The sequence below is a fragment of the Cupressus sempervirens genome, chromosome 10, assembly GCF_028749045.1.
Source record: "Cupressus sempervirens isolate cs-2001-9-10 chromosome 10, ASM2874904v1, whole genome shotgun sequence".
In the NCBI taxonomy this organism is placed as follows: domain Eukaryota; kingdom Viridiplantae; phylum Streptophyta; class Pinopsida; order Cupressales; family Cupressaceae; genus Cupressus; species Cupressus sempervirens.
The window spans coordinates 782,804,854-782,815,424 of NC_143127.1; positions in this window are offsets into that span (position 1 = coordinate 782,804,854).

A 10,571-nucleotide genomic window follows, 5' to 3' on the forward strand; every position below is an offset into this window, starting at 1 on the left:
TATATAAGTATATATAAGCTAGTAGCAATCGTTGCGAATATGGAAGATATGATAATAATTTTAATATTATATATATATATATATATTCTAATTTTTTATTTTTGATAAAATTAGTATCGATTTATTTGTTTATATATATATATATATATATATATATATATATATATATATATATATATATATATATATATATATATATATATATATATATATATATATATATATATATATATATATATATATATATATATATATATATATCTAAGTTTAACCCTAACCCTAACTCTAACTCTAACTCTATCTCTAACTTTAATTCTCCCCCTAACCCTAATCTTAACCCTTTATAATCCTAAATCTAATGCCAATTCTAACCCTAACCCTAATTCTAGCCCTAACCCTAAGCCTTCCTATAACTCTAATCCTAACTCTAATCCTAACTCTAATTCTAACTCTAACCCTAAATCTAACCCTAATTTAAACCCATATTCTAACTCTAACTCCAACTCTATCTCTAACCCTAACCCTACCCCTACCCCTAATTCTAACCCTAACTCTAACTCTAACTCTAACCTTCACTATAATTATAACTCTAACTCTAATTGTAACCCTAACAATAACCCTAAATCTAACCCTAATCCTACTCATAATCCTAATCCTAACACTATATATAATGCTAATACTAACCCTAACACTATATGTAACTCTAACTCTAATCCTAACCCTAATTCTAATCATAAACCGAATCCTAATTCTAACCCTAACTCTAACTCTAAACCTAAATCTAACCCTAAAGCTAACCCTAACTCCAGCCCTAACCCTAAATCTAACCCTAACTCCAACTCTATCTCAAACTTTAACTCTAACTCTAATTCTAACCCTAACCCTAACCCTAACCCTAGCCTCAATTCTAGCCCCAATTATAACTCTAACACTAACACTAATACTAACACTAAAACTAACAGTAATTATAACCCTAACCCTAATGCTAATCCTAACTCTAACCATAACCCTTATGCTAACCATAATCCTAGCCCTAATTCTAACCCTACCTCTAACTCCAACTCTTGTTCTAATTCTAATTCTATTTCTAAATCTAGCTCAAATCTTACCTCTAAATCTAACCCTAACTTTATTTGTAACCCTAATTCTTGCCCTAACCCTAATTATTACCCTTACCCTAACTCTAGCTCTAACTCAATATGTAACCCTAATTCTAACTCTAACTCTAATTGTAACTCTAATTCTACCCCTAATCTTAACCCAAACCTATATAACCCTAACTCTAACCCTAATTCTAACCCTAACCCCAATTCTAGCTCTAACCCTAACCTAATTATAACCCTAACTATAACTTTGTTCCTAACTCTAACCCTAACTATAACTCTAACTCTAATTCTTACCCTAACCCTAACCCTAACCCTAACCCTAACCCTAATTCTAACCCTAGCTCTAACTCTAATGCTAATTCTAATCCTAACCCTGATTCTTACCCTAAATCTAACTCTAACTTTAACTCTAACCCTAACTCCAACTCTAACTTTATCCCTGATTCTAACCCTACCTCTAATTCTAACCCTAACTCTAACTTTGACACTTTTTGTAACCCTAACCCCAATATTAACCCTCATCCTAACTTTGACTATAAACCTACCCCTAATCCTAACCCTAACACTATATATAACTCTAACTCTAACACTAACCCTAATTCTAATCCTAATCCTAGCCCTAACTCTTACCCTAACCCTAAATCTAATAAGGTAACTTTAACCCTAACTCTAATCTAACCTTGATCACAATTCTATCTCTAACTTTAACTCTAACTCTAACTTGAACCCTAACTCTAACTCTAATTCTAACTCTAACTCTAATTCTAATTCTAACTCTAACTCTAATTCTAATTCTAACTCTAACTCTAATTCTAATTCTAATTCTAACTCTAACTCTAATTCTAATTCTAACTCTAATTCTAATTCTAACTCTAATTCTAACTCTAATTCTAATTGTAACTCTAATTCTAATTCTAATTCTAACTCTAACCCTAACTCTAATTCTAACCCTAATCTAACCCTGATCACAATTCTATCTCTAACTTTAACTCTAACTCTAACTTGAACCCTAACTCTAACTCTAATTCTAACTCTAACTCTAATTCTAATTCTAACTCTAACTCTAATTCTACTTCTAACTCTAACTCTAATTCTAATTCTAATTCTAACTCTAATTCTAATTCTAATTCTAATTCTAACTCTAACTCTAATTCTAATTCTAACTCTAATTCTAACTCTAATTCTAATTCTAACTCTATCTCTAACTCTAACTCTAACTCTAACTCTAACTCTAATTCTAACTCTAATTCTAATTCTACCTCTAACTCTAATTCTAATTCTAATTCTAATTCTAATTCTAATTCTAATTCTAATTCTAATTCTAATTCTAATTCTAACCCTAACTCTAATTCTAATTCTAACTCTAACTCTAACTCTAATTCTAACTCTAACTCTAATTCTAACTCTAATTCTAACTCTAACTCTAACTCTAATTCTAACTCTAACTCTAATTCTAACTCTAATTATTTCTCCATGATGATGTGAGAACATTATATATTGTTGAATTTTTAATAATGCTAATGCAATTTTTATTGCAATGATTAAGAATTGTAATCAATAAATATCCCTATCATTCTAACCCTAACCCTAATTTAACCCTAATTTAACTCTAATTCTAACCCTAACCCTAATTTAACCCTAATGACAATTCTATCTCTAACTTTAACTCTAACTCTAACTTGAACCCTAACTCTAACTCTAATTCTAACTCTAACTCTAACTCTAATTCTAACTCTAACTCTAATTCTAATTTTAACTCTAACTCTAATTCTAATTCTAATTCTAATTCTAATTCTAATTCTAATTCTAATTCTAATTCTAATTCTAATTCTAATTCTAACTCTAATTCTAAGTCTAACTCTAACTCTAATTCTAACTCTAATTCTAACTCTAATTATAATTCTAATTCTAATTCTAATTCTAATTCTAATTCTAACCCTAACTCTAATTCTAATTCTAACTCGAACTCTAACTCTAACTCTAACTCTAATTCTAACTCTAACTCTAATTCTAATTCTAACTCTAATTCTAACTCTAACTCTAATTCTAATTCTAACTCTAACTCTAACTCTAATTCTAACTCTAATTCTAACTCTAACTCTAACTCTAATTCTAACTCTAACTCTAATTCTAACTCTAATTCTAACTCTAATTATTTCTCCATGATGATGTGAGAACATTATATATTGTTGAATTTTTAATAATGCTAATGCAATTTTTATTGCAATGATTAAGAATTGTAATCAATAAATCTCCATATCATTAAGGAATCTATTTAGACTTATGATTTTCTTTCTTAATTAATATATTTAGTAGGCACATATATAATCTAATTAAATAATGACAATATAATCTAAATATATGATTCCTTTATTTTAAATTAATCACTAACTTTAATAAAATACAAATTTTATTGATAAGGTGAACTTCTTGTCCACATCAACGATTAAATTTAATTATGAAACATTAAAAATATAAATATTTTGAAACATGCAAATATAAAACTATTATGAAACATACAAATCTAAACATGGAAACCAAAAGTATTTTGAAATATGCAAATCTAAAACTAATTCTTACCCTAACCCTAACCCTAACCCTAATTCTAACCCTAGCTCTAACTCTAATGCTAATTCTAATCCTAACCCTAATTCTTACCCTAAATCTAACTCTAACTCTAACTCTAACCCTAACTCCAACTCTAACTTTATCCCTGATTCTAACCCTACCTCTAATTCTAACCCTAACTCTAACTTTGACACTTTTTGTAACCCTAACCCCAATATTAACCCTCACCCTAACTTTGACTATAAACCTACCCCTAATCCTAACCCTAACACTATATATAACTCTAACTCTAACACTAACCCTAATTCTAATCATAATCCTAGCCCTAACTCTTACCCTAACCCTAAATCTAATAAGGTAACTTTAACCCTAACCCTAACCTAACCCTGATCACAATTCTATCTCTAACTTTAACTCTAACTCTAACTTGAACCCTAACTCTAACTCTAATTCTAACTCTAACTCTAATTCTAATTCTAACTCTAACTCTAATTCTAATTCTAACTCTAATTCTAATTCTAACTCTAATTCTAACTCTAATTCTAATTCTAACTCTAATTCTAATTCTAATTCTAACTCTAACCCTAACCCTAATCTAACCCTGATCACAATTCTATCTCTAACTTTAACTCTAACTCTAACTTGAACCCTAACTCTAACTCTAATTCTGACTCTAACTCTAATTCTAATTCTAACTCTAACTCTAACTCTAATTCTAATTCTAATTCTAACTCTAATTCTAATTCTAATTCTAATTCTAATTCTAATTCTAACTCTAACTCTAATTCTAATTTTAAGTCTAATTCTAATGCTAATTCTAATTCTAACTCTAATTCTAATTCTAACTCTAACTCTAACTCTAACTCTAATTCTAATTCTAACTCTAATTCTAATTCTAACTCTCATTCTAATTCTAATTCTAATTCTAATTCTAACCCTAACTCTAATTCTAATTCTAACTCTAACTCTAACTCTAACTCTAACGCTAATTCTAACTCTAACTCTAATTCTAACTCTAATTCTAACTCTAACTCTAATTCTAACTCTAATTATTTCTCCATGATGATGTGAGAACATTATATATTGTTGAATTTTTAATAATGCTAATGCAATTTTTATTGCAATGATTAAGAATTGTAATCAATAAATCTGCCTATCATTCTAACCCTAACCCTAATTTAACCCTGATCACAATTCTATCTCTAACTTGAACTCTAACTCTAACTTGAACCCTAACTCTGACTCTAATTCTAACTCTAACTCTAATTCTAATTCTAATTTTAATTCTAAGTCTAACTCTAATTCTAATTCTAACTCTAATTCTAACTCTGATTCTAATTCTAACTCTAATTCTAATTCTAATTCTAATTCTAACCCTAACTCTAATTCTAATTCTAACTCTAATTCTAACTCTAACTCTAACTCTAATTCTAATTCTAACTCTAATTCTAACTCTAACTCTAATTCTAATTCTAATTCTAACTCTAATTCTTACTCTAACTCTAATTCTAACTCTAATTCTAACTCTAACTCTAACTCTAATTCTAACTCTAACTCTAATTCTAACTCTAATTATTTCTCCATGATGATGTGAGAACATTATCATATTGTTGAATTTTGAATAATGCTAATGCAATTTTTATTGCAACTCTAATTCTAACTCTAACTCTAATTCTAACTCTAATTATTTCTCCATGATGATGTGAGAACATTATATATTGTTGAATTTTTAATAATGCTAATGCAATTTTTATTGCAATGATTAAGAATTGTAATCAATAAATCTCCCTATCATTAAGGAATCTATTTAGACTTATGATTTTCTTTCTTAATTAATATATTTAGTAGGAACATATATAATCTAATTAAATAATGACAATATAAACTAAATATATGATTCGTTTATTTTAAATTAATCACTAACTTTAATAAAATACAAATTTTATCGATAAGGTGAACTTCTTGTCCACATCAATGATTAAATTTAATTATGAAACATTAAAAATATAAATATTTTGAAACATGCAAATATAAAACTATTATGAAACATACAAATCTAAACATGGAAACCAAAAGTATTTCTAAATATGCAACTCTAAAACTAATGTAAAACATGCAAATGTAAAACTAAATTGAAACATGCACATTAAAAATCTGCAAAAGAAATGTATTATCAAATATCTAAATCAAAAAGTTTTTGAATCCTAAATCTAAATCAAACATACAAGGCTAAACTATATGAAACTTTAATCTACTTCTGTTAAAAAACTCTAATTGCTCCAATAATCTCCATCTCTTCCTCGTTGCAAAAACACAAAATGAAAATGAAATGAGGAGCATTTGTTTTATAATTTATGAGAGAACCCTCATATCTCCCTATAGATGTCTTTTGACATTCCATGAATTTGTTTCAAATTCCCCCACTCCTCACAAAAAATAAGCATGAATGTGCATGCAAAATTATATTTAACAAAAAGAAAATGTTTTATATTTAAAATTTTAATTAAGTTATTTCAGCCTTATTTTCTTGCATTCTATTTTTTTGGCCTTATTTTTTCAAGTTCTATTATTTCAGCATCCATTTGGCTTAATATTATTTTGGCTAGCTATTATTTTGAAAATTTTATTTTATTTTATAATTCAGTAATGTTAAAATATATACTAAATATATGATTTATCTACTTTAAATAAATCATTAACTTTAATAAACTATAAATTGTATTGATATGGTGGCATTCTCATCCAGATTAATGATAAAATTATGTTTTGAAATATGAAAATATAAATACTTAGAAACATTCAAATGTAAAACTATTGTGAAACATTCAAATCTAAAACATGCAAACCAAAACTATTTTGAAATATGAAAATCTAAAACTAATATGAAACATGCAAATATAAAACTAATTTGAAACATGCACTTTTAAAATATGTAAATGAGAAGTATTATAAAATATATAAATCAAATAGATTTTGAATACAAATCTAAATCTAAATCAAACATGCAAGACTAAACTATTAAATGCAAGCCTAAATAGTTATGAATAGAATTCTAAATATAAATGAAATTAATTAAAATTGAAATCTAAATCAAAGTAGAATATTATAACTAATTTTGATTTTCAATTTACATTTACATCTAAATCTAAATGAAAATGTAAATAAAAAATAAAAATTTCACCTACAAAAATGTTATTCCAAAACTTCAATCTACTCCTATTCAAAAACTCCAATCTAATCCTCCAATAACCTCCACCTCTTCCTTCCTGCAAAAACATAAAATGAAAATGAAATGGTGAGCCTTGGTTTTATAACTTCTGAGAGGCTCCTCATATCCCCCAACAGACGTCTCTTCACATTCCACGAATTTGTTTCAAATTCCCCCACTCCCCACAAAAAGCAAGTATGAATGTGCATGCAAAATTATATTTAACAAAAAAAAAATCATATTGAAATTATTTTGCCCCTATTTTTTCAGGCCCTACTTTTTCGGGCCCTACTTTTTCAGGCCTATTATTTTGTTTGTAACTCTCACCAAACCTTTTTGATTGTCAAATGGCATTCCATTATTTAATTTCGTTTGTAACTCTCACCAAATCTTTTCGATTGCCAAATGGCATTCCATATTTTAATTTCATTTGTAACTCTCACCAAATCTTTTTTCCTTACATGGATTATTTTTTAGAATATTCTTTGTGCTGGGAAGTGTTTCTCCCATTGTATATGCCTCTTGGCATCATTAATATTGTGCTAAAATTTTACCAACTAAAAAGTGAGAAAACATATTGATATCTATAAATGAGCTTTCAAAGAACAATAATAATAAAACTTATCCCCACCATGAGGGAATTTCTCAAATAGCTAACTAAAAAAGTACAACCCAAACCAATATTATATATTGATAATGGCGATTCTATATGACAAGGATTTATGCAAGAACAATTTCACAAGCATATTATTTCCTTATTGAAACTTGGGAATGTGTGAAATGGTAAACAGAGCCACTATCCTTGGGTCGACAATGTGATTAACACTCAAATCCGTACACTCATAGTATGGTGATGAAACACTTGGAGAGAAACTATTGCATCATAGCACTGACAGCTGAAATCTAACATAGGCCATATTAAATCAGGTCAAGATTCAAGACTACTGGTACAACCATGTGTTTGTTGTTTGTGAAGTCCCACCATCACATTAGACAAAAACTCTTAGTTTTCCTACTTTTTATTTCTTCGCTTGCTTTGTCAGTTTTGTCCGCATATTTTGGGAAACGTGTCATCTATAAGGTGTACATACTATAGAGGCTTCATGTATCTACAACAAATACCTTGCTTTTCTCTAAATCAAACCATTATTTGGTGAGCCACATAATATTTATTTTGGGTGTCGATAGATATTTGCTTTGTCTACTTTCCATATATATTCGCTTAGTCTACTTTCCATATTATGTAGTTATACTAGATGTACTAGAGATTATAAAGATTATGCACATGAAGAAGGTTGCTGAATTTCTTAAGCTTTTAAACTACTGTTCCAAGTGGGCCTGAGTTTTTTTTTTTTTTTCTTTTTTTTTTTGGGTTTTCTCCTTTTTAATTGGGGGTGTTTGTTCTATTTGTCAACATTATAGATTCTGTTATTTGGTCAGAATTGAGTTTCTTTATAAATCTAATGTAATCATGTTGTAAGGGGTTTCACTTCCTTTAAAATCTAATTTCCCTAATCTAAAACTAGATGAAATCTAGATTCATATAATCACAAGCAATAATAAAATAAAATAAAATATTTCAAATGTACTTATTTTAGCTAAAGCTAGAACATTTTCATTTGAGGCATTATTAATAATCTAGTTGGTAAGCTATTTTAAAAATGTTGTAACTATGAATAATCATAGTTGGCCTAAAATGATTGTTAAGGAGGTTCTGGACTGCAAGAAAAAACTTGGATGAAGAAAATTTTAGATTGCTAGCTATAAAATTGAGGACAAGATTACATCATTATACATATGAGACTCTTAGATAGAAGATGGAAAAGGAAAATGTAGAAGAAATAGTGTACATATTCTACAAGGGAGCTGTAGAAATGGAATGACATTTTAGCATAGAATTGCAACTTATGAATATATATGTACTCATTGAAAAGAAGTCTATAAGCATAAAATCTTGCATTGGTTGTTTGAGAAAGAAAAGATGAACCATATAGTTAACATCCTTTTCAAGATCAATAGGAGGAGGTCTAACATGTAAAAGAGCATGTAGATAAATTAACAACATTTGTCTTCGAAACATAGAATGTTAAATCTTGTGGATGATATTATAATGCTTTATTTATTCACTAAATAAAAAATCACATAGCATGGTCATGGAGAAAAATAGTTTTCTAGCTTCCAAATTTATCCATAACTAGAAGACGTTTCATATCATACTTTGAGCTAAGTTTCAACAACTCAAGTAGTGAGCTTATAGATTAAACTTCAAATAACAAAGTCATAGCTCATCAAACCCTATAGATTTTGTAGAAGTCACAAATATGGAGATATTGTTTATCAAATATAAAGCATGAGGACTTCAATAATACTTATGTATTTTAAATAGATTATTTAGAAAAATGAGTTTTGAAGCATAATAAGAAACATTGTTGGATAGAGATAATATGTTTTAATCAATTTCATAAAGATTAAGTTTCTTAGAAGCCATGTTGAATTTTTAAAAGTGCAAAGAATTCATGCACTTTTAATACAAATAATGTGCAACTAATAGCCATGTTATTGTGAATGATTGAAACTAATAGTCAATGTATCTTGATGAAAAATATGTACTAAAAATAGAAATTGGAAATGGAAAAAATGGTTTATAATTGTAATTAGCTTATAGGTGCAAGGATTAATATTATTTTGGGTATTAAATAGGTTAAGATAAGTGCTAACATTGAATGCGCATTCCTTCTATGTAGGATGGCATTACATGAAGGGGTTAAAATACACGGTATTCACTAATATTACTTCCATCTTTTTTCATTATTTCTATATCTCCATCCCTATACAAAATGAATGCTTAAAAATTTTAAGAATAAATTAATCAAGGTGATGTCGTACAAGGCTAGAGAATCCCTAAAATAGTCGTACAAGCCTACAACTAACAACCACATAGTGGAAAGACAACAAGAACACAAGATTTGATACCAAAAATAACTCTTTACTCACAAAAAACTAATTACATGCAATGTGTCAAGTTGTAAGGCCTTCCTAGTTACAGACAAATATAGATCAAGTAATAGTTATGCAAGACCTCATAAGATCCAATTACTCCTAGGTAACCCTAGCTAGCCCATATCTATAATATCACAACAATATGATATAAACTCCAATCAATATCTAAATGTGTGCTCGCAAGACAACCAAGAAACCTTCTTATTTCCTAAGCCCACACTCAGCTACTAGCTTGACTAAAAATCCATTCTCTCAACTATTCTTCTCCAATTTACTTCCCTCTAACTAGCTATAACACTACCCCAAACCCTTCTTGCATACTTGCATGACCACAAGTCATTATGTTGCAAATAGAATCATCTAGAATTCAACTAAACATAATACACCTTAATTTGGCTCACAAAAATCATTAAATGCACATAGGATAAATAAAAAAGACCCTAAATTGGTCTCACACATCCCATGATCAATCCACATCATGATCATGTCCAAAATATATTAAATACATAGATCAACTGATCAAATCTCATGAGACACCTAGTTAGTGAACTAAGCCACCAAGCATACTATGTAAGAACATCCACTGATTTCCCACAAGCATCACTGAGCATAAGTTCCACTAAGAAGCATATCAACCAAGAATCCCAAGCATCATTGAGATCCTTCATTCACCGAATTCCTCAAGTAAA